At 41.2% G+C, this 26,304-nt stretch overlaps 1 protein-coding gene across 1 annotated transcript in view; it reads right to left on the reverse strand.

Moving 5' to 3' along the window:
- The window catches only part of SHANK2 (SH3 and multiple ankyrin repeat domains 2), a 339,413-nt gene extending 313,489 nt beyond the window's left edge, over window positions 1-25,924 (reverse strand). The window contains exons 1-3 of the mRNA XM_051776895.1: window positions 25,595-25,924; window positions 17,719-17,850; window positions 1,263-1,323 (exon numbers count right to left, since the gene is read on the reverse strand). The gene's annotated coding sequence lies outside the window, so the exon portion shown is untranslated. The remainder of the gene's footprint in view (window positions 1-1,262; window positions 1,324-17,718; window positions 17,851-25,594) is intronic.
- Window positions 25,925-26,304: the final 380 nt, after the last annotated feature.

The following is a 26,304-nucleotide window of genomic DNA, read 5'->3' on the forward strand; positions in this document are numbered from 1 at the left end:
GATAAACCAGAAACTTTTGTTGTACTGGTCTTTAAGGTACAAATATTTTATTAATATTTTTCCCCTTTTCCCATTTTCTCAGACTATACTGCTATTCTCAGATTATACTACTTCATGTCACTACACACTTTACAGCAATAAATCTCACACATTTTACATTGTTTCTCTATTTTCTCTTTGCTTCCAGTGCTCATCCAAAGGTACTGGTACTGTTAAGACTCACTATCCAATCTTTGATCTGTGCCCATAATGTGCATTAACACAAAACACTGCAGCAGCCAGTGCAAGACAAGGCACCTTCAGCTTCTCTTATCACAGAGAAAATGAGTTTTTTAGTTTGCAGATCATAGAGAAGCATCAAGCTTTACCAAAGGAAACCTAATTTCAAATCAGTGTCCTTTTTCTTCTAGTTTTCTGATTTCTGAGTTTAATGTTTCTCTTTATTTTGTAATGATTGAACTGGAAGCCAAGAAAATAATGTCACTTTAAGAAATTGTTTTGCATAAATAGCACTAAATTGTCCCCAGAGTACTACCAAAACTTTTTAAATTGTGTTCTGAAAGAACCACAGCAAAGCTAAGATTAAAAAAAAATATAATAAATATGAAGACTAGAAGCCTTTTTGAATAGAAAACACTGAAATTGCAGCAGATAAGGTAAAAACAAAAGATAAAAAGGAATATGATTGTGGTGTAGCACAGTGTATCTACATTGACTCACTGGTCCATCAGTTCTCACCTAATTGTACAAGGTATTACAGTACAGAAACCCAGCAATTCTTTATCCAGTTTTAATATCAGTTGCAAATTTGCAGTGACTCCATTAATAAACTGCCCTTAAATAAATTTTTAAAAAGAGTGTTTATCTTGTCTAATACAAGAAATATTATAAATTAGTCTACCTGCTAGTTCATATTTAAAGCACATTCTGGAGGAGGAGGAGGAGGAAGAGCAGGAGAGTTGTTATGAGTTTACGAGATGTGCCAGCCACCTTCACTCCAGGCCACAGTTAAGCTGCAAATTCCTCTGCTCTGAGATCATTCTCATGATCCAACCAACACCAGAAACCAGGAGGAGGAACATTTTCCTTGTTGGGGATCAAGCAGATTTTTCAGGCATTTTTGGCCATCTCTTCATTGAAACACCCCTTAGAATGCAGCACCACACACGGGTGAAGTTCCTGGGCTGTAGGTTTTTCAGGTTTGTCCACTTGACCAGAATAACTTCAACAATTTCATTACAAAATTAGTTTGGTACACTTACCTGTCACTACAGGTGACAGCAAGATGATCATCAGAATCTAGTTCACCCTCATCTCAGATTCCTGTAGAAACACAGAAAGATGTAAAGATTTACACGTGGAGAAAGAAATGAAGCAACCTAATGGCCACCCTATTTAAAATCAAGAATGCAGGCATGAAGATTTTGATGGGAGAGAGAAAGGAAGTTTATAATATTGGAAATTTTCAACATATTCATCAAGCTGTAACAAAAATACTATGGAGAGCCTTGCAAGGGCAGAGCCTGATGTGACTTCACTCACTCCAGAGTGCTTCTGGCAGCATGAAGTCAGTACTAAGACAAAAATAAGCTCTTTGGGTTATCAAGAAAGACATAATTTCAGGCCAGATCTGACAGAAGGTGAAAGACGATGCTCTGCTGTTTCCCACTGACATCTTCCTTGATTTAAGTCTTGGCAGAACACTAAGCATCCCAGAAATGTGTAGCTGGTGAACAACCCAAATTTGAGCAGCAAGATGCTTGGTTTTTCCCCAAGTCCAGCTGACATCCAGAGATTAGGGTCTGCTGTTTCCAGGCCTCTAAAGGGATTCCCCAAATCATCAGACATGCCAGTCCACCTCCTGGATCAGCAGGCATAGTCTACATCCAAATAACTTCTATCCCTGAAGTGCATGACTTGATTCAAATTTTAATGTCTTCACTGATGGGTAGAAGCTCATGCTGAAAAAATTCCTCCCTGTTATATATTTCCTCCTTTTACAGATATAAATGGAAGGGAAAATCCAGAGATTTCCATTGCAAAAGCAAGTTTGACAAACCTTTTTTTACTTTTTGGGGTAGTCTGGTGTACAATATTCCACAGAAAAATACAACTAGATCATGTTACATCTTTTACTTCTAAGTACAATAAGAGGTCTTAACAGGCACTCTCTTTTAGACACTTTATTTTAAGTAAAGCTAGACTTTGATGTATTTTACTAAAAATAAACATAGCTATTCAGAATGTTTGGAATAGGAAGAAAATACTCGCAAATCTGTCTCCAGCACCTGCATAATTCTGCACAACTGTCTTACAGAAGCAACAAAAAAAAAAGCTATTGAAGGACATTTCCCACACTGAACTACTGTATTTTTTACCAATGTCAGCTGCATTTGACATTAAACTTGGTAGGTTTTGCATTTTTGGAGTGGGAGATGTAAATGTGAACTCCACTATCATTAAGGTTACAAGAAAGGGCGGTAAGAAAGTTCATCAGCTGTTTCTCACCAGGCAAAAGTCAGAATCCATACAAGGAAAGAAGGCAGCAGATTAAAAGTAAAGCAAAATAAATCAAACTAACAGGTTTCATAATCTTTGGGATGGGAAAAACTGCTTCCACTTCTGAACCATCTCTTTTACAGGCACTAGCTTTCAGTTTCTAAATGGATCCAGACAGAGGAGGAATTACTTGGGACTGGATATATCAATCACAGATGAAACTTGCCAAAATTGCTCTCAAATGCTGACACATCAGCTCAACATACTCCAAAACCAGGTTTTGTTGGCTTTAGGAAAGATTTATACCTTGGTCAGTTTAGGACAAATATTGCTAAGATTTACTAAAGGTATGACCAGAGCAACAGCAAATATTTTTGGATTTTGTTTGTAAACAACCAAATTAACAACAGCAACATAAATGTTAAGCATTCAGCTACTAAAAATTCCCCATAAATAAAAGCTACAGATAGGAATTCATTGCAGGGAATTTTTGCATGTCACTGTGGAAGAGAGGAGAATGCCATCAGTTTGTTCTCTGTGGAGGCCAAATTCTCCTATTTACAGAAATTACCCATTTTGCATTTTGGATGTTAACTTCTTTCTCACTGTGCTCTCTAGAGCCAATCCTAAGGATAAGAAAATCAACTTGAAAAACCTCTTCTTTGCCAAGACCAGGGAAAATTTCTCTTAATAAGGGTGTTTGTGTATTGGAAATTTATAGAAAATAAAAAAATGGTGCCAATCCTGGCTTCTTAATGAGGCTGGGTGAGGTTACACAGTGAAGACACCATCGTTGGAAGAGTGAGCAACTGTCCTCCCTTCTGGTAGACAAAAACTCAATCCCCTCCCAGATTCTGTTTTTCCAGCTCCTTGAGCTCAGGATCAGTGGAGCAGAAGCTTCTCTTTATCTCAGAGCTTCTGATGCATCCCTAAATAAATGTCTGCGTTATGAAATCCCTGGTTACTTGCACATCCTACTGCAACAGGTTTCCCTTCCAGACGTGGTTTTCATGAATGGCTGGACAAGAGAACACAGCCCTGCACAGGCTCATCCCTGAGGAGACACCAAACACAACAGGCAACATGCTTTTCCTTTTTGGGAGCTCCAGTGTTGGCCTCTCCTACACCAAATCTCCCATTTTTAACACCTTTGTGGAAATGTAACACCTTCGAAAGTTTCCGTTCCTATAGAAAATTTAGTGGAAGTTGAACAGAAAATTCAAGAGCCATTTTAAAGTAGGAGGAGATGGATAAGGAGGAGAGTCACATAAGTCACATTTTCTTTATCAAATTAATCTATAAAACCCCAATCTGTAAAACTATAAAACCCCAAACTGTAAAACTACAAACCCCAAACTGTAAGTCCAAGTGAAAGCAGAGGTAAGGGGTGCAGTTGGCTATTTCCACACCATTCAGTGCTGCACAGTGAGGAGATGTGACATTTTTGCAGTGTACACTGCAGCAATAGCAACTTGGTTCAGGGAGTAGCAGAGCTGCAGCCAGGCAGTATTTATAGTCCCCTCTCTCTCCTCAGCTCTTTTTCCCCCCGGTGAATTAAACAGGACACTGCCTCCCAAACCCAGCTGCTGCCACTGCTGAAAGAAAGCCCTTGCTGTGCCACTGTGCTGCAGAATGAACATTACCAAAAGGATACAGGTCAAATCTTTTCCCAAAGTAAGAAATGTTCCAGTATTTGTATGAATTTGAACAAACAGAATTAAAATGTCGAGATTTTTGCATCCCTTTTTTTTTCATGGCAACATGTTTAAGGAGTTTTCTAAACAGGGATTTAACCTTGTTTGTGGGTGTTTCTCTATGCCACGTGCACATCTAGAAAAGTAAAAGTGACTAAATAAAACCAGCAAAGCTCAAGTAAATTCTACTACTCAGTAGACAAGTCATGCCTGTACAAACATGCATTTATTCTGACTCACACAAACATGAGTCAACAAAAACCATACAACCCTACTGGCAAACTCGAGTGAATATTTCTGCATAACTTCTTCACACTACTTCAATGCCAGAGCATTCCCAGTTTGTGTCTCCCAGCTGACCAAGCAGCACAGATGCCTGCACAGCCACAGAGAAATCCCCATCTCTGTACATTTACGAGGATGGCACAGAAAATGGATACGCTGAAACACCCAAAAATGAAGCATTTGGGAGTATCCAATGACAGGATTAGCACGTTTTAATTAATGCAACTCCAAACAACAAATGTCATTAATTTAACCTTAACTTTTCTGACCACAAACAACCCTTAATGCTACCACAGCACCCTGTTTTCTCTATTTTCATGTACACAAAGATGCCATCAACCATGAAGACCCTCTTATTAGCACATATGCCTCTGAAATCAAAGGTAATTTATATGTGATGTCTACAAAACATGAATACCAACAGAGTTCACATGATTAGAGAATAATTTACACAACCTAGTTCAGTAAAAAAACTGCTAAAGCAGGGCAGTTATGATGCATTAAAGTACCAACTGCTGCTTTAACAGTATACTCATATAATTTATAGGCAGTTGAAGGCACTTTGCACTGTAAAGCTCCAGGCAGTCCATTAGTTTAGTAATACTCAGAGACTTCCAGATGTCTTCAATACTAACAGTCCCCAAACACACACATTGAATTCTGCACTTGTCCCCAAGTTAAACTAGAGTTGAAATGAGGTAAGTACTAGGACCAAGCACATATGGATATGATGGATTCAAATCCTGCCTGGGAGAGACATAACAAGCAAACCTGATTTAATTCCAGACTAGCAAAGAACAAAGCAAGGAGCTGAAAAATGAATGTAGCAAGAGAAGAGCTATCTGAGATTTTGAGAGACTCCTATCAGCTAATCCTGCCATTATATAAAGCCAGAGCAAACAAAGTCTGGTCACGAGGTGGAAATGTGAACAGAATCAGGAAAACAGTTCAAGGAAGTGGAAAAATAGTTATTTTATACATCAGGAGACACTATATTTGGGCATATAATTAAAATTCAGAATAGAAAGAACTCCACATGGACCCTTTCAGAATAAATACCAAATCTACAGCTGCTCAAACACTTACTGGAATGAATTCACATCTTTGTGACTCTCTTAATTTTTTGCTATGCTCAACTACTGTCATCTTTTTTTCTTCAGTAGCCTAAACATAATGGTTTAAATGCCTGTATATTGTGTGGTAGCAAAGAATGGTCTTCAAAAATGCCAGATGCTTTGTAGCTTCAGATTATTCATTGCTTATGGCAGCAAATTCATGCCAGCAGCAAAAAAAAAAAAAAAAAAAAAAAAAAAAGAACAAAACAACAACCAAAAAACCAAACAAAATTTAATTCCTGTTCAAATCCAGACAATATAAATGTGTACTCTTAATTTCATATACATTAAAGACAGAGAATCTCCATAGTCCCACACTTCGGCTCTTTGAAGACACTTAACAGACACAGGAAAAAAGCAGCATCAAGAGTCTGTCCACCAGAATATGCTAAAATGAGACAAATTAGCACTAAAACAGGGATGTTCCACAAAAATGCAAAGCAGAGGTACAGGAGGGATCTCTCAGCCACTGTTTCCCACTCAGGCACAAAATGGTTTCTTCCAATTCCCTAGATTTGGAGGAGGAGGGAAGACAAGGTGCAAAGTTTATGAAGATAATGACCTTTTCCTTCTTGTGACAGCAGGAGTCAGGATTCTACATATTTGCTATAGCAGTTTGATCAGCCTGAATAAATGTGGAGTACAGCAACTCACAAGTAAACTCATAAGCTTTACTATCTCAAAATAAGCTGAATGTAATTATCTGATCCAAATTACGCAGAATTCTGGTCTGCAATACAAGAATATCCCACTTTTAAGCAGAAAACAAATAGTCTAGGGCTTTAAATGGGACAAGCACTGTAACAGTTAGAAATCCTTCGAAATGCTGCTGGGCAGTCCTGCTGCGCAAACAGTCTTGCAGAACTCTTAATCCAACATGTCACTGTGCTGCTTTATGCCAGAGATTTCCCAAGTACAGGAGCCACAGCAGGAACCCTCATGGTAAGAGTTTTCTTGATTTCCCTTCTCCTCTCATAAAGTGGGACGGCCCCAAATTCAGATCATACCACTCTTGTCTTCTCTAACAGATTACTTCGGGTGGTATAACCTTCCTTAAAAAGGTCCCTGTAGGGCAAACACTGAATAGTCAGGATCAGAAGGGCTTGCAAAGTATTTAAACAGCACTTGGACTGAGAATCACCTGAAGCAAAGCGTGGTTTAATTTGTATGATGAGGATTCTTGAGGCCCTGGAACATGTCATCAACTAAGGAGAATTCAAATAGGAAGAGACCACATGAGGCAATTTGTACACCTGGCAGCTCATTAGAGGATGGTTCTTCGCTACTAAAGCAACTGCAACTCTGGCTAAACATTAAATTCAAGTTCAAGAATAAAATGTTCACAGCCAACAATCATTTTCATTCCCCCAAAAGTATCTGGATGTCTTGCTAATAGTTTATGTGCAACCTATTCAATGTCTGTGTTCAGCATTTCTAAAATTAAACATTTCCACTCCAAAACAGTTTGTGAAGACCCATATTAGAAAAGCCTATATATAAAGAATTATTTCATTCTAAGTAGGTCTAACATCAGATCTTCCATTTTGGTTGCCTGATCGTAGTAGGTTTAAAAAATGTTCACATATGGAAAAAAAAATACCTCCTTCCTATGCTTATCTAAACATAAAATGGCAATATAATTAAAGTAATAAGTACTGCTGCAAATTATCAGCAATCAGTGATGAAAGAAAAATGTGCCATCCTCAGTTCATGGCTCATAATTATTTCATTTCCCAAATAGTGCAAAAATCCATGACACGTACTAAATAATAAAAGCTTTTCCAAGAGCCAGGAGGTGCTCACCCTGGATGTAATTTTTCATGTAACTCACCAGATCTGTCCAACTCAATGAATTCAACCCTAAATTTTGCTCTGCAAATTTTCTAGTCTTTTGTTCTGTGAGTGGTGGAGAACTTTGTGATTCAAAGGAAGATTTACACCCATTTTCTACCTATCCCATAGCTGGATTTTGAGCCTTAGATCACAAAGGAAAACCTATTGATTGTATTTAGCAAACAAAGGTTTGGGTTTTTAGAATTCAGCACTTTCAAAGGGTTGTAAATGTTACCAGCTGTTGACCAAAGAGAAAAGAATATTTCCAAGAAGTGGATGAATGCACAGATTCCAGTTACCTAGAAGGAAGAAAGAGTCTGAATCCCCTCCCAGGAGCAGAGTGCCGTGTTTGCTGTGTTAAGCAGCCCAGACAGCTCTGTTTTATTTACATGTCCCATCTCAACAATCACTGCTGTGTTGTGGAAACACTTGTCACTTGTGACAGCAGGAGGGAGATCATTGCCCCCACTTATAAATCACAACTCAGGGCAGCTGCAGCCTCTGTTTCTTTATCATCCTCTTAAAGACAGGAATTTCCATGAAAGATGGGAATCTATTAACTTTGTTAGCTGAGCTACACTAAGTGAAGAGAGATGAAAGATGGAATAATGAAAGGGAGAGAAACCAGGCTGACCTGTGCAGGGATGACCTGCCCACAACTGAATTATTCCACTGTCAGGTCCTGCCTGCAGCTCCACTGGAGCGAACACACAGGTCAATCCATTCCCAATCTGTACCACATTTAGGTTGGTCTAAGTGGACAGGATTGTTAGTCTGTGGGGGGTTGGGTTAAAAATTCTCTTAATAAAAACATTTGCCGTTATCAAAGGGAATAAATCAGTTTATATCACACTAGCAGTATTTAAAGGACATAGAAATGTACAATAAAGTGTAATATATGTCAAATACTTTTCAAATAATTATACCAACCTGTCGTGGAAGATTAAACTGTTCTTAGTAAAAATACCATGACAATCATCTCAATAATAAAGAAAACATAGGTGCTAATTTAAAATTTCATTAAGGTTTAGCAAGTAAGTCACCATAAACACAACAAGCCACAAAGGTTAAGAGCTGTAGACATGTGATCTCAAGAAACTCATCAGGCTTAATTAATCTGAGGGTGCACAGCAGTCTCTTCATGGAGAAAATTACAAGGAAAATAAGCAACAGAAAGTGAAAAACACAAAAAATTTTGTGTGTTGCCTCTCAAAATACAGGTTGTTTGGCTTCTCCCATATCACCAGGGGTACATTTTCTTTATTCCATTGAGACAGTACAGGGAAGGATGCCCTTTAAAGGTGTAGGGTGTGAGGCTTTCCTTGTAGCAGATTTCAGGAAGACACCAATAAGATCTGGGACATAGACTCCTAATCCAGCCCTGGATTTACTTGTGGTGAGTTGGAAGGGAACCAGTGAGGAAATAAAACCACAAGGAAACATGAGCCTCATAACACGAGCACAGTTTACAGAAACTTAAAGTTGACACAGCAAGTACCAAAACATTCCCATGAATTTTTGAGCTAAATGGGATTATCTCCATATACATTGGACAATATTTAATAAGATTAGGCTCATATTACAACTGATTTATGTGCTTTAACGCAGCAGATGTGTAGAGTGGGAGCAGATTTGAGGCATCTGTACTGACATTGCATAGTCTTTTAAATGGATAGTTCAGACACTATTCTCTTCTTTCCCTTATAGCAACAACCAAGGTTCAATGAAACTAGAAGCACAACAAATGGAAGAACATAAAAGCTTCTACAATTTAGAAATTCATAAGCCTTTTCTGCACATTTAAGCACATGCAAGCAATGCATTAAGATCACAATCCGAGTTTTAAAAAATCAGGTATGAATTTTGAGTCACGTTAACTACCCACCACCCCCAGGGAAGTCACTGCTCCCAGGCAAACACATCTCTGATAAAGGGATGGGAGAAAAGAGAATAAAATTGACAGATGTACACAAATCCTACTGGAGTTCTCAAGCCAGGCAAATAAAACCCCACGCCAATCAACCAAATTATGCAACGTTTATTTACCTTTGCTGAAAATACACGGAAATTTTCATTACAGAAGAATTACAGCAGGAAAAGAAGCCCCTAAGAAGGCAGCTCCTGACATTTTATGGAAAGGACACTTGACTTGAGCTGTCTCCAGCTGAGCATCCATGAGCCACAGCAGTGTCATATTGACTGCCCCTCACAAAACACATTATCTCTGAGAGTGTCTGTCACCTGTGTTTGCATGACATGTCCAGTCCTAAGACATGAGATCTGGACTGGTGTGCCAGTGATGCACTGGTTTTACTCTCTGCAATAAGGCTGTTTGTTGTACTGGCTCTGGGTTCTGTCAGGCCGCTTTGTCCCCATCCATCTCCCCGCTGTGTAGCTGTACCTCCAAGTGGATTGCAATCGTTTTCTCAAAAAAAGCCTAGTTTGGCTTTTTCCTAGTTATATGTATACCACACATAATGACTTGGCCCATTTATTATCCAAATACTGAATTTAAGGTTGATGACTTGGGTTCTGTGGAGAAGCGAAAAGTGCTCTCCCTTCCCTAAATCACCATAAAGGTATTTAGCACATTAGTGGAACTTCATTTATTAATATCAACAAAGCATCTGAGCCAAGGATATAAATTCCTTGCTCACATAACATATTGCAGGAAACAGTGTTACACCAGGCATCAATTTATTTGTTTGGATTTTCCAGTAAAGATCTATTAAATAGAATATCAACTATTCCTTCCATAGGGGATTTATTCAGCACTTATCCTTACTCACAGCGTCAATGTAATTTAAGGTCTTCAGTTTTTTCGAACTTGGCTCTGTGTAGAATATACAAAGTGTAAATACAATTAAAGAAAGCACATACATTTTTCTCCAGCTTTCAAATATGGGTCACTCTGCCCTTTGTCCTGAGTTTCTTCTAGTCACAGTTTGTTCCCTTCCCTGGTTTTCTCAGCCAATAAATACATTAGTCAGTCTTGTCCTAAACATATGACCTAGTTTTGTTATCCACAAAGCAGTTTGCTTAACACCATAAATACTATGAAATAATACAATACTAAGAAAATTTATCCCCCAAAATTGAGGTATTGAAAAAGCCATACACACTTATAAAAAGACACTCAGCTGATAAGAGTGTCCAGCCCTAGACCAGCCCTACAAATATGTAGATTGCTGTGTGGAGAACTGCCATTCCATGCTGAAAAAATAAATGTTAATATGCCCCAAAGACTGTTAAGTGAATTCAAATATTCATACAGTTGCAGCTTCTGTTTGAGTGACTGTTACCTTGAAAAACAGTACTTTTATTCATATGCAGCCTCAGTCAGAAACACTTCTCTTCCTCATCCTGAAAAGACAAGGTGTGTGTCTGTCAGGAATTAAGCAAAGTTAATGCTACACAATGTCACTCTGACCCGAGATACAATTCCAAGGTGCACCACGGGGGGGAGGGGGCGGGGAGGGGAAAGGAAAAAAAAAGTAGTAGAACTGCAAAGAGCACATTGGTGAGTGTGAAATATAAACCACTCATTTGCTGAAAGATGTATCTGGCTTCCACTAAGCAATTCTTTAACCTCCAGGTGACAGTGTGCGCTTTTCTGATTATGTGAAATAAATAAATAAAAGCAGGAAGGTACAAAATAGCTGTAAAAGCCACTATTGGTATTAATGCATAGAGTACTACAACCATTCTGAGCTTGGGGATTCCCAAAAGCTACCTCCTCCAGGGAAAGAACCACGAGTCTGTGGAGCTGCATCAAATACCAAAACTTACATCACTCTCTGAGTGTTTCCAGCTTAACTTTCAACAGGGCCTAGGAGAAATCCAAAGGGAGGAAAGAAGATGGCAGCAGGGAACAGCAGGAGAAAGTGATGACTGGGTAAGAAAATAGAAGATAGAATATAAAGTTGATTAATATGAAGTGACAGGGGCAAAACCAATCCTAAACACACAGCAATTGAAGTTGAGCTAATTAATGCCATTCAAGAAAGACAGTATTTTGCAAATGTCAGTTTTACACAAGAACATTAGGAAAGAAATAAAGAACAAAATCAAAGATATTAAATCATGTCACAAATATGTGAAATGCAGGTCCTGGCCCTACTTTTACCCTGTCTTGAAAGGGTCCAGTTTGGCCATACCTGGCACTGCAAATCTTGTCTGTGTGTCTCCATCTCCCACCTCCACCCTCCTCGACAGCCGTGTGGTGTGAGGGGATGTCACACAGCATCTCAGCTCCAACAAGTCATATGATTATACTTTCTTATTGCTGTTATGAACACTGTAACATCACAAATCCCAGAAAAACTGGAAGATCCTTCAGAGGACAGATCAGATGAGTATCTTCTGTGCCTCATTAATATTGACAATAGCAAGTAACCCAAAATATGTATCATCACTAAGGGCAAACAGAATCAGTTGGTAATAACCTGTTAGCAACTTAATTAGCAAATTGGATATTTCTGCTCATTATCTATCATTCAATTTGCAAACAATATTTTGAATAGATTAAAACACAACATTATCAGTCCAAGTCCCAGGTGAAATGCAATGTCTTCTATTAAGAGGTAGACTAAGGTTTACTTTTGGAGTTGCTAGAAGCTCTGAAAACCTGCTAACCATCCAGGCATGGCTTCATAGCGGGCAAAAAAAATGAATTTCTCTTCTCTCCAAATAAAACTCAATTCCTTAGTGCCTTCCAACAACCATCATGCTGGCAGTGCTTTGTTGCCAGCTTCAATTAGGTTTTCTTACCACCCTGAGCAACGAACTGCAAGGCTGAGGTCGACACACTCCCCAGTTCAACAGTATAAAGGTGTAGTGGTCTTGGTTTAACCCAGTCCTACTCAGAGAGCACTAGTGGAAATCTTTTTGCATTGTTCCAAGAAGACTCTAACCCTCTTCATACGTTTCATCTTGGTAGTCACACTCAACAAAGCCCATACAGTACAAAAATGTACTTTATATGTTTTAAACCAATTTACCAATTTCAACTAAAAAATTCAATTTTTAGTTCTCGCGTTGCAGAACTCAATGAACAACAGTTCCCAAGTTAATCCACCACCTTCATGGTTTTGAAAACCTCCATTCTTTTGCACTCAGCCTTCTCCTCTCCAAACTGAAGTCACGGTTCCTTTATTCTCCCTTTGTATCTCATCCAACTCCACTACATCCTTCATGAGATGCAGAGATATACACTGGTTAAGAATTAAGTCACACTAATTTTTTACACAGGAGAAAAACTATGCCCTCAGTTCTCTTCCCAGGACATACTTGTTCATGCCTAACACAATGTAGATCTCTGAAAATTTTTTAAAGCATTCTTTGAAATTAAACTTGTATACCCTGAAACAGCAGATATTGATATGCAATCCACGCCCCCCAGGGCAGAGCTGACACACAGGCACCCAAAACCCTGCAAAAGCAAATCATGTACCAACCTGAGTTCACCAAGGAACTGTTCTGCACACAAGCTACACGACTGAGCTTTAAACAAACCCCCTGAAACTTCAACCCCCAGAGGCCACAATGGGGCATATTGTGAAAGTCTTTCCTCAAGCATCACATACTCATCCAATATAGATTTTCAAAAAAACAGAACAACTTTCACTCACATTGACTGCTCTTTATAAACTGCTTTAAACAATGTTACTGACAACCCTGTGTGGCCTTTTGCTGCAGAGGGACCACACAGTGGTATCAGAATGTCGTCATTCCATGGTTCCCATGTGACTTCCAAACTTTTGTCTATACTTCTCTCAAACCTCAAATAAATTATTTTCCTTGTCATCTCAAACCTAAATAACCTGACACCCTATTACAACACTCATCACCTCTGTTCAACCCTACACTTACAACACACTTGAATTTTTGATTATTAAGGGACAGCATTGTGACAATCCCTACAACCAGTGTCCTAGAACTCACACCACCTTTTCTCCTTGCACAGTTTAAGCCAGAATAAGCCCCAAAAGACTGAAGGATGATAAATGTTTGACTTGCAGCTTCATTTCTCTTTGAGTCCTTTTGCCAGGGAACCAGTCCTATTCTTTCCACCTACACCCAGCCCCGAGTGACAACTGCCCTGTCCTTCCCCTTGCCAGCCTTGCCTGGCCTGAAGGATTTTACAACCTCTGCTTTTCATTGCCTGTTTAATTTGTGCTGAGAAAGGGACAAAACTTTCACCAAAGGCTCTGCTCCGTTACACTTCCCTTATCCTATGGCCACCAGTGACATTTACAACAGCAATCTCTGGAATGCAAACCAAGAAATAGGAAATGAAACACAGAGCAGGTAAAGTCAGAGGTTTTTTTGGTTTTTTGCTTTGCAGCTTCCTTTCTGTAGAGGGACCTGGATAGGTTGGAGAGTTGGGTTGGTTCCAACGGGATGAGGTTCAACAAGGCCAAGTGCCGGGTCCTGCACTTTGGCCACAACAACCCCCTGCAGCGCTACAGGCTGGGACAGAGTGGCTGGAGAGCAGCCAGGCAGGAAGGGACCTGGGAGTTTGGATTGACAGGAAGTTGAACAGGAGCCAGCACTGTGCCCAGGTGGCCAAGAAGGCCAATGGATCCTGGCCTGGATCAGGAACAGTGTGGCAGCAGGACCAGGGAGGTGATTCTTCCCCTGTACTCAGTGCTGGTGAGGCCACCCCTGGAGTGCTGTGTCCAGTTCTGGGCCCCTCAGTTCAGGAAGGCCATGGAGGGGCTGGAGCAGGTCCAGAAAAGAGCAACAAGGCTGGGGAAGGGACTTGAACACAAGTCCTATGAGGAGAGGCTGAGGGAGCTGGGGTTGTTTAGCTTGTAGAAGAGGAGGCTCAGAGGAGACCTCATCGCTCTCTACGACTACCTGAGAGGAGGTTGTAGCCAGGTGGGGGTTGGTCTCTTCTCCCAGGTAATCAGCAGTAGGACAAGAGGGCATGGCCTTAAGCTGTGCCAGGGGACGTTTAGGTTAGATATTAGAAAGAAATTCTTTCCAGAGAGGGTAATCAGGCACTGGAATGGGCTGCCCAGGGAAGTGGTGGATTCTCCGTCCCTGGAGGTTTTTAAGATGAGGCTGGACATGGCACTTAGTGCCATGGTCTGGTAACCACAGCAGTGTTGGATCAAGGGTTGGACTTGATGATCTCAGAGGTCCTTTCCAACCCATCTGATTCTATGATTCTATGATTCAGGAGTATGCCAGCAGAACTGAAATAACATTTACTTTGGTGGAACTAAAAAAAAAAGTCAGCAAGCAGAAACTCTTCTGCATCCTGCTCTTATATGGAGTTTAAATGTATGACACAAAAACCTTGTACCTTACTAATGCCTGATTTTGGGATTGTTTGAAACAGATTTCTTTTCAACCTTTTCACAACTGTCCTTAGGCCACCACACTCTTTTCTTTACAGAAGCCTAAGCACCACCTTAATGATGATGTTTAGGAGACCTCACTGAACAGTCCTTGGGGCAACACATTCTTTCACAATGGAAGAGAAACACATAGAAAGGTAATTTCAAGAGTTCCAGTGAGTTTTATATATTGCCAGAAGAGACAATACCACCGATCCCACCATCTGCGAATGTTCCCAGCCAGGGAACACCGACATCCTGTTGGCATTAACTGACTAAACAACTGATCAGTGCACCTTGGATATTTCTTAACTGGCTTAGTGACTTCTGAAAGTGCTATAATTCAGTGAGGCTGCCAGGAATTTGTTACACTCTGTCCTTTTTAAGAAAGCCTGACTTAAAGGTGTGACCACATTATCAGACAGCCCATTAATTAAATGATCCACATCCAGAAATCAGAGGAGGAATTTTCTGGTTACCTAATAAACTCTATTCAGTGGTTACATGACTGTTTTTCTAAATGCAAGATAGTATTCAAATATCTCATGGGAGTTTATTAATTCATTTATATGGAACATTGCCATGGTTTGAAGCAGCAAAATGATGCCCATATTTTATTACAGCAGGACTGTATATACTGATTACTTTCTCCAGCTCTGGTTTGGTTTGGGTTTTTTACATTCCATTTTTAGTTTACAGGTAGACAGGTTTCAAGGCAAACCCTCTGTTCCCTACAGAACCTGTTTAATACCTCCAGGTGTTCTGAAGCACAAGCATTTTTGTATAGATTTGCAACTATCAATGCAGCATTTGTCTATAGTTTGTGAGAAACTGATGAAATTAATCTGTGTGAACTGAGCACACTGAAACATAAGATATTTAGGAAATCAGGAACTTGCATCAGCTACAAGTACCCAAGGGGACCCAAGTTTTCCCACTGATGTGACTCCACACACACAGTGGAAAAAGGTCTAAAGAAGGATTTAAATTAATATTTGTTCATTTTCATATTTCCCTTCATTTTCTTGTTGGTTTGAATCTGTGGATCTGATTCCACCACTGCAGAATGTCTGTATTACTCAAGCAAAGATGTAATATGGAGGTCTGAAGTCCTTATCTCAATCAACTGGCATATAAATTAAGGTCTAGAAAACAAGTAATATTGTTCTCTTTTGGGGTCACCAGTTGAATTATTATCTGGTGCTTCTCATTCTACAAACTTTTAAAAATATTACAATCTGTAGTTACTTACTGAGAGATTAAAATAGAATAAACTGCCTACAAAAAATAAAAGAAAAGGGGAAAAAAATCCAAGTTCAAAAGTGAAAAGCTAAAACTACCATCTGGTTCAAGCAGGATTTTAATTTTAAAAAAGAGTGAGAGACATGAAAAAGCAATTTTCAAAATAAGAGTTGACTGGAGAGAAGCTGAAATACTGAACAGTAATTTTATAAACAGTTCAACTGTAGCCAAATGCTAAGAGGGAAACAAATAAAACCAACAATTGCAACAACATGGTAGAGTAAGGCTTGGGGTAATGATTACACTGATATGCAGTATAAATTACCAAAATCCATTAATTAGACTACACTTCACAGGACCATTTCACACTTCAAGATGACCAGCAAGGAAATGCTGATATCTGAGGATCTCAGCAGGACATTATTTCCAGTTTAAAATTATAGACTCTTAGGTATCAATAAATATCAGTATAATGAATATATTACTACACATGTCATTTTGTACTGCACAACATTCTGTCACTCTGAATAAAAAACATAAGCATGAGTAAACTGTACCAAAAGAAGTCCATATGCGTTGTCTCCTAGAAGTGTTACCAAGAGCTAAACTCCTGCAATCAGAGTAACTGGCACTGTATTTTTGTCCCATCTAGTTTGGCAAGTAAGGGAACTTTGAAAAAAGGGAAGCAATAAGTAGTTTGATGAGTCTAATTTCATGAAATTTTATACCTTCTTAGTCAATCTGAAGTCTCATGTGAGGAAGGTTTCAAAGTAATCCTCAAAGTTTTAGTCCAGTTTTGTTGACAAAAGTCATATCAAACAGGTGGATTACCACAGGAGAGAAAATTTCAACAAAATCTTTAAGTTTTCAGTTGAGCTTTTAAAAAGGCTCCTTTTTCTCTTTTCTGCTTTGAAGCATAAGAAGAATGCTAAAATGTCTAAAAATTTCACATGGCTTTATTCTGCACACTCATTTTACTTGACTGACAAGTAGCATTCACAGTGACACAAAAACATTACTTTTCACACCTAACTGTAAAAGTGGAAAAACCAGAGTAAAAAGCACCATTTGTCAAAAGTTGTTCCATGATAACATTTCCAAATATTTATTTAGGGTCATCTTCACTACTAAAAAGTAAAAAGCTAAGAAGTATGCCAATGGTAAGGTAATGCACACTTTTCTGGTTCAGGCAGCAGGAGTATATAAAAAAAAAAAAACAGCGTGTTTTTCTTCTATAACACTTTTTCAGCACATGAAAAAAGGTGGGTTCAGTTGAGTTTTGCAGGTCATGCTTGTGGTATTTGCCGCAGATAACAGCCCAGATAACACAGATTGCCATAGATAACACCTCAGTTCCAGGGTGGGGAGCTGGCAGACATGAGAGGACAAACCATAAAGATGGAATGCAACGAGTGTCAGCACCAGTGGGAGGCTTAGGAAGCCTCAAAACTAAGGTCAGACTGCAGGAGGAGAGGGACAGCTGCCTCTGTCACCAGCTCTTGTCCCTCACATGGTGTAACCACATGGAGGACAGCACTGGGGTACCTCTGACTTACAGCCAAGGGAAAGAAATAGAGGAAAAACAGGGTCCACAGGTGCAAGACAACTTCTGTGGGGTGAAAGGCCAGGAGAGATGTTCAGTGCTGATCCTGAGATTGCTTTTCCCTCCTGTAAGAAGCCTCTCTGCCCCCTGGATGACCTTACCTTGTGCCCGCAAGGGGAGTGGTCTGTACAGTGGTCGGTGCCCACAGGGGCAAGTCTGCAGACCCCTTCTCTGTCCTGATGGTCTTGGACTTTCCAATGGGGAGAGAGTGGATCCAGGTGGATGTAACAGGGCTGAAAGCAAAAATCAGGAAAAGCGTTACATTTCTGAGGGCTCTTGGCTTCCCCACCAGGTTTCACCCTTGCCAAGGTGACTGAGCCACCTGGAAAGAAGGCCCTCCAGAAGGACCATTCTCTGTCCACCACTTAAACCACTGAAGTCACGTAAAACAAAACCAATCCTAAATTAAATATATTTTAAAGTAGTAAAGCCCTGTAAGCCATTCAGTGCAGGCCACAGTTTTGTCCTGGTTCCTGGTCCTGCTTTACTATTATAACAAGGAGTGAAAAAACCCAAACTGTATCTCTTTGCTTGAGTTCTCACCCAGATCCCTCCCCTGAGGAACCCACAGCTGACACATGTTGCTGGTCCTAACAGGAATTACATGCTTATAACCTGCTATTCCCTGCAGTAGACAGGTAGACAAGCTCTTCTACCAAAAAAATTTCTGTTTCATTTCAAACTTTTCATCTTTTTTCAGATATAATCTGAACAGGGGCAATGAGCTCAATTAAGGTCTTTGGATACACAGCAACTTCTGTTGCTCCCACAGAAATTCCAGCTTCTGGGAGTTAATACAGTATATTCTTACTGAAAAAAATACAAAACCTCCCACAAATCAAGGTAAAAAAATTAATTGGGCAACATTTCTTTTTATTACTCCTAAGAAGAGACAGCAGGTAACGAAGGATGTGTGAGTGGCAGTAGTAGGAACAGGTATCATCTTGTTTATGTTTTTCAGGCTATAATATGCTTCAGAAAATCCTATCTTAATATTTCCTAGAGAGGACAGATATTGCACAGTCCACTGCACTGATGGCAGCATCATTCTGCAGTCTTATTAATGTCCAATAACAAAGCTAATAACAATATACTACACCAAAGTCAAGTCCTATAAGAATATTGTCTAATTGGATAGATAACATTGAAGAGAGACAAAATGTTTCATCCAGCCAGAATCATATATAATGTACATAAAGATCTATTGTCAGAAATAATGGCTACAAGCATGTACACTAAAATAATTGGCCAAATTACTGAGCTTCCTACAGCCATGGCATGCTGGAAGGGGAATTTTAGTGGAAAGCAGCTGGTCTAAAAGGCCCAGTGAAAGATTTCCACAGGTCAGTTACCTGCCAGTTTAAAATTTCCTCTTCCTTCTGATATGGAAGCTGTAAAGACAGCTGGGAGTAACCCAGAGGCTGGCAAGGGGCACAACTTTTATTACACTCCATTTTTCATCAAATGGAAAAGTGTTAACATACAACAATTTTAATCAAAATGTCACTTAAGCAAAACACAGCATGGTTTCCAGTGAAACACCCTGTTCACATCACTCTCTTCCAGTGGAAAAGCTGCTTTCAAAATACAACCTACAAAGGACATCAACAAAATTCACTACCAACCTACTGCACATCACAGTTTCTGTGATCAGCCCTCATCTACCAGAGGTTCATTGGATCTGAGCACAGGTTTTTCTCATTCCACCTTTTTTTACCCAGAAAAGTCTGATCTCAAATTCTTTAATTATATGCCTTGTTAATTGAAGCCTGCATTTTGGTTAAAAATTAGATTGGAGCTTCTGTATAACACACCAAGTGACACCTCAAGCTACTAAGACAATTGGTCCAGATTCCTTACTAAAAAATTCGAGACAAGACCTTCAAAATGTTTCCCAGGAAGGGAAGAATCTTTCACACTTAAGTCAACATCATAGAACTTCAGCTGGAAAATTGACTGACTGCAACTTTTACAGCTTAATGAAAAAAGTGAACTCCTGAGATACAACAATGAGAAAGGATGATCTGCAGAAGTCACAAACTATTCAAGATACAAAGACTCTTCTTACATCCACAGGTGAAATTCACTGGAATAGTTGGATGATTAAAATATATATATATATTGAAATGATAGCATAACTTAAAGGAGGAGTATCTTGATAATCATTTAGATTAAAGACTATTTAACATATTCTCTGTTATACTCTGGTGATTAAATTTAAAGCTTAAACTACTGTTTTCATAGCTTCAGAAGCTCAGTGTTGAACATAAAAAGACCATTTAACTAACTGGTTTCTGTGATGAATATAAAAATACTGTTTAACTAACTAACTGTTTTCCTAAGGTTCACTTCCAAAACTCCCTCAGACAAATATCCTCTGTTTGTAATTGAAAGGATGCTAGTTCCAGAAGTGTATTTCCATAACAACTGCACCCTCATTACAATTCTCACATTTTGTCAAGAACTCACTCTGTTGATATTTTGTCAGTAAATTTTAATTAAACAAAAGCACTCATGCACTATGAATGTGAAATTGCAATGATGAGCTGGTGTACAAAGGGAAGTATCAGGGTGTTACCAAAACCTAAAGCAGGGATATTTATAGTCTAAACACAGGAATGAAATGGTTTAAGCCAATTATACATGACCACCTCTTCTACATGAAAGTGCAATAATAATTTCAGAGGGATGATGTCATAGGTCCTGAACATCACAGCTACAGATTCACTAATAAACAAAACAGGTCAGAGATTGTTTATGTGGTTTCATTTCCTGCACTCTCACTGGAATGGTTTTTTGCCTGTTCATTCCAGACAGTGAATGAATGGGCACAACTCAGAGACCCCCAGTTCCATCCCCCACAGCCAGTCTGGTCACTGACACTCCTTTTTGGAAGGAGCGATTCTAGTCACTGCCACCCTGTTTTGGAAGGGAATGATCTCAGGCACATGGAGGGAGCTGTGCTGTGCCATTTGGCCTTGGGGAAGGACAATAGCCACTGGCCTCTTTTATTTAATTATGAAGGCCCTGGTGCCTCTAAGAAGGTTGCTGGCACATCACTTATTGCATAGTTGAGCACTAAACATCCTATTGCTCAACCATGCACATCTGTCAAGATCCTCACAGGATGCTCCCAGTGCACATTCCCACATGCTACAACAAGAGAACACATGCTCAAGAGTGAACATGATGTGCTTCTTTCCATCAGAGACACAGCTGGTTTCTAAAGACTTAGATGGTTGCTTAAAAAATGGTTTGTTTGTGTTTTTCTAAGTGAGAGATCAAACACCTTTTAATACAGAAACTCATTAGAAACAATGCTGAATGGGAAATACAGCTGCCATTTCTCAGACATCACACAGCTAAATGTGTTCCAGCATAGAAAGCAAGATGGTTTTTCAAAAATAGTTGGAACTTAAATCTGATCCACAGTTTGCCTTACATTTTATCTCACCATTTAGAAGTATATCTTTTATTTGCATCAAGAGAACTGTTGCACACTGTTTTCCCCTCCTTCCTTAAAGAAAAGACACTTTAAAGTTGCTACACTGAATTATCAATAGCAGTGGCCCTTTCTGTTTGCTACCCAGGGGTGCAGAATGTGCCTTTCTAACCACAGTGTAACACACTCCAGCAGCACAGGGCATTTCCAGCACTGCTGATAATCCTGTCTTCAAAGACTGTGAGAGTTTTCAGAGAGGGAGAGCCCTTATAGGCTCTGGCATCTGATCCAGAGTAACCCTGAGCCGGCTTACAGACTCACTGACTTGAAGGCAGCCTATTAAAACAAGCCCAGAGTCCTGGGCAAGTGAAGCGTATCAAAGGCTCATTTCAGACCTCAGGTTTTTAACAGGAATTAAATCTCATCTGCTTATTCTTAAAGATAGAACAACTCTGTCAAACCCACACACTCAGCATCCCTGAGATGTCAGTGGCAATCACCTCCACAAGTGAAAACCCAGGAATTCTTATTCTCAGCAACCCTGTCACGAGCAAAGCCACTCATGTAAACTGCTGGCAAAGCGCCCGTGTCGTATCCTTGTCTGCTGATTGCTCCACACAGGTTCCCAGCCTGATCTTTCAGCTGGTACACAAAGCTCTGTGCCAAGGAAACCGAAATTCAGGGGCAGCTTCACTGCCAGCCCTGCCCCAATGACATTATTTTCTCCTGGTTTCCCTGTATTCCTTGAAATCTCAAAGTTCTTGTTCACAAGTATTTTCCCATAAATTCCTGGTATGTGTTAGATGCTGTGTTCATAAATTGTCACAATGAGAATTTTCACTGAGAAAAATGAGTGTACAATGAGTTTATGCCATGCTAACTTTACTCATTGTTAAATTTTAAAAAAAGCAACGAAACTTTCTGTTGAAGTATGAAGACTGAAGAAAGAAACTGGTAAGAAAAATCACCACCACCCTATTTTTAAATTAATGTTCTTCCCTGGACGAACTGAAAAAAAGAAGGTAAACAGCAGTGCTGAAAGCAGTTCATATTTTCAGAGTTCTTGGTTCATGAATTCCAGGTGCTAATTCTCAGGCAGGCAGGAAAATTGGATTCCAAAAATCATTGATTTTAGCATGACAGTGTTTTTTGGAAGTTAATGACATGCAAATCACTATGCATGTATTTACATTTTTGATTAGGACAAGATTGAGAAGTTAGAAAATAGAGCAATGATCCTCCTGCAGGTTCCAGCAAAGATGCTTCGGATATGCAAGAGACATGAATAACTAACATGGAAGAAATAAGCAAAGGTCAAAAAAAAAGGGATTAAAGGCTGAAGATAAATAACTTGTCTCCACTATCCTCCTCAAAGAGTTCATGCTATCCAAGGTGAATACTTTTTTAATTAATGAGAAACTAGTTCGATGGGAAAACCTACGTCATGTTGGGGCTCTGAGGGGCTTCTCTGGAAACTCACAGTTCTGTTACACTGCGAATGCTCCTCAGACTCTCAAACAGAACAGTGTGACCTCAGGAGCTGTGAAACTGAAGTCTGCCAATGAAACTTAAGAAAGAAATTTGATCAAGTCTCTTGCATAATTCACTTTGTCTTCTTTGGGCTGAGCTGCAGAAGGAGCACCACAGCTCCCAGCCCTCTGCCTTCCTCGCATCCCAGATATCTGACAGACACCTCACCTGACGCACGTCCTACAGGACCATCCACTCCAGGAATACAGTGCAAGGAGGAGAAGTGTTATTTCCAAGATGCAAACTACTCAGAAAGTGTTTTGGCCACCAGATGTGAGCAGCCCACAGTGAGAAAGAGGGATATTTCTAAGTGGAGAGTCTAAGAAGTAACGCAGGGGCTGCAGCAGCTGAGAAATCCATAAGCTAAACAGAAAACTTGAATAATCTCAGCTGAGACAGAAAAGAACAAATGTGGGGGAAAAGAGAAAAGCTGGAAGAGAGACAGGGGATAATCAACCTGAAGAAACTAAAAATTATATTTTCTGAACCTACCAGCAGGGGAAAAGCATGAGTGCCGTGGAATGAAACACAAATAACCCAGTCACAGCCAATGAAAGAATCTGTCAGATGGCCCTGACTCTCAGATGTATCTTCATGAGCTTTTAATTCTAATTTACAGCAAGACACCTGGAAAAGGTGTGCGGGAATAATGCTGCATATGGCCAGTTTTCAAGCCTGCCTACCTAAATTCGGCTGCTACTTTTTTCAGTTTAATTCTTCTAAACCAACCAACTGTGGCTAGAAATGAAATACCAAAGTTGCACTGTAGTTTGGAGGCACTGCAGAAAATCATTGCAAATGCCTGGGGAGTGCTTATACTTAATAAATGTAAGCTCATATATGCCATCAAATTTGGGACTGGGAAAAGCATTGCCACTAATCAGCAAGAGCCTTTTGAGGTCATTTTGCATCCTTCTAGAAGACCAGGAGCGTTTCTCCAAACTGAGACCTGGCAAACCTGCTCATCCCCTCCTGCCACTGACAGAATCTGTTTCCCTACCCTCTGCTTGAGCTATCATTTGATTTCTGAAGGATTCATATATTTGGTCTAATTGGAGTCCTTGAATTTTTCATATAGAAGATATGGGCAAAGTTAATGTACTATGACATCCAAGAGGACACCTGGGACTTCAGTGTCTTGGCTCTGAAATGCACATAGATGTCTGGTGTCCTCACTACATTTCAGAGATGCTGAGGACCTGTCAACTTCCACTCACATCCATGCCCAAGCCTGAAAACTCCTGCTGTGGTATCCAGCACAGATCCAAAAATTTACCATCAGGTTCTCCAGCTCACTTCGGAACAGAAACCTGGAAAGGGTGGATCCATACTTTAACCCATTCTCTTGCTGTCTTGGCATTTAAACTGGTGGATCATGGAATCACAGAAAGGTCCAGGTTGAGAAGGAACTTAAAGATCATCCAGTTCCAACCCCCCTGCCATGGGCAGGGGCACCTTGCACTAGACCAGGTTACTCAGAGCACCATCCAGCCTGTTCTTGCTGCATGTGGAAGTTCTCCCAGTTTCCCACTGCAGGCAGGAGGTGGGGTGTTCATGAGCACCTCACTAAGCTGAAAGACCCTGCTCCAGGTAGACCAGACAACAGCCACTGCTGCTTCATCCACGAATTCCCTCAGGTGTTGCAGCGCTGTGTGCAATTCCCTATTATTTGTTCCACAATGACAAGCAGATTAAGGCCATGCTGTGCTGGATGATACAAATGTACTACAACAGAAGCATGAGACTGGGAGGACGACACTGTTTATTGATTCTCATTCTTCGCAATCAAGGGTAATTAGGCAATCACAAGTCTAATTCAGCCACGTCTACAAGAAATCTAATGCACTCACCAACACACAACCAGTCTTAAAATAACATTCTGTACCAATAAAATAACATGGCATACCATAAACACTTAAGATATAGCTACAGACCTCAGGAAGAGAGTGACAAAGATTAGAAGTATTATCAATTACAACCTCTACCCTGAAGAATTTCTTCAAATAACACACAAAAAGAAAAGCAGCAAAAAGCCCTACCACTAATTATATATTTATTCACAAGAGAGATGAGGTACTGTAAAACCTACATTAAAGTCTCACACTGCTGAATTGCATTTCAGCCTAGTTAACTCCCAAGGCTTCGATTTTTTAATGTGTTATTGTGTTTTTAATATAAGCAAAGGGGAGCCATGTTGCTTCACAGTTAAGTCACAACCTTGATCCACAAATAGTTTTAAACAAAGATAGCGTTTGTTTTTAAGGACTTTTTTTTCCTCCCCTGACAGAGAGCCCTTCAACAAGGCAGGTTATTCTGAGAGGACTTTAACAGAGCCAAGAGAACGGGAAAGGAGAAAGGGAAGGTGTAAAAGAAGAAAGGATGTAGAAACTTTTAGAAGAATAAATTTACTCGTGCATTCAGTCACTTGCAGGGAGGTTTTGTGACTTGTACTGCTTAGACAGGGGTTTTGGAGTAAACGTGCCAACAGCTGACTCAATTCCCACTGCTTTTACTACTCCACGAGGCCCTCAGGACTTTCCCTCTATTCCTGCTCCCATCATGTTTCTCTCTCCTACCTCATCGTGCCGCTCGTAGGTATATAGCGTGAGGGAAGGTCGCTCTGCTTTGAGCGAGGATTCAGCATTCCCTACATCCTTGCTTAAATCCTGCCCTCTTCCTTCCGTGCGAAAAGTCAGGCTGTCCTTGCACCCCCACCCAGTCTTCCAGCCCCCTCCGCCCCCTCCCACTACGGGGGGTCCATCTGTCCCGGCCAGTCCAGCCCACACCCTCCCCTCATCCCCACCCTCCCCATCCCCCCCGGTGCCGCCTCACCGCTCCATCCCCAGCCCGGGCGGGAGGTCCAGCCTGGCCATTCCAGCCGGCTGACTCTTCCCGCCTCTCAGCCCCGGCATGCGGGCGGGATGCGCCCAGCTCCCCAAACTCAGGGGAGCGCTCCGAGGGGTTCCCTTGGCCATGGCCACCCCCCACCGCCATCCCCGAGTCACCTGCCAGGAGGAGCAGCCCCAGCGCCGGTCCCTCGGACGGGGCAGCGCCGCGACACCCGCGGATTCCGCGGGGCGACACCGGCCGCCTCCGCCGCCGCCGCGATCCCCGGGAGGGCCGGGCCGGGGAGCCGCCCCCCCGCTGGCACAGGCACCTCCTGGGCCGCCCCCTGTCCCCGCTCCGCCGTCCCTGCCCGCAGCGCTTCCCCGGCCGCTCCCGCCGGGCGGGTCCCGGCGCTGCCCCCGCCCGTCCCCCCCGGCGGTGCCGCGGAACCCGCGGGGACAGGGCGATACTTGCGTTTTGGTGTCCTGTCAGCCCCCTCAGCCAGCGCCGCTCCCCGCGTACTCCATTTCTTTGGGGGTGTTTCTTGTGGTTTTTAATCTTGCTGCCCCTCCGCGGGGCACCCTGAGGGCGCGCGGGGAATGATGCCCAGAGGCTCCGTCTGGCAGCCGCTGCTGCTACGCGAGAAGTCAGAAACTTCTCCCGACACACTGATTTCCTTGAGGAGTGGAAGGCGCCAGGCTCAAGCCATGAGGAGATCCAAGCGTGGGGACCACAGATCTCAAGCTGTGGGGCAATGCTCGCTGGAGATGTGGGCAGGGATGCAGCAAAGCCCGGGATGTGCTGATCTCACGCGCTCCGACTGCGCCGCTGCTGCTGCCGCTCCTCCAAATCCTCCCAGACACCGCGTACCTGCATCCAGGGGCAGCTG

This window comes from Manacus candei, unplaced genomic scaffold (assembly GCF_025592945.1).
Source record: "Manacus candei isolate 608988 ecotype Guabito, Panama unplaced genomic scaffold, ASM2559294v1 h1tg000009l, whole genome shotgun sequence".
In the NCBI taxonomy this organism is placed as follows: domain Eukaryota; kingdom Metazoa; phylum Chordata; class Aves; order Passeriformes; family Pipridae; genus Manacus; species Manacus candei.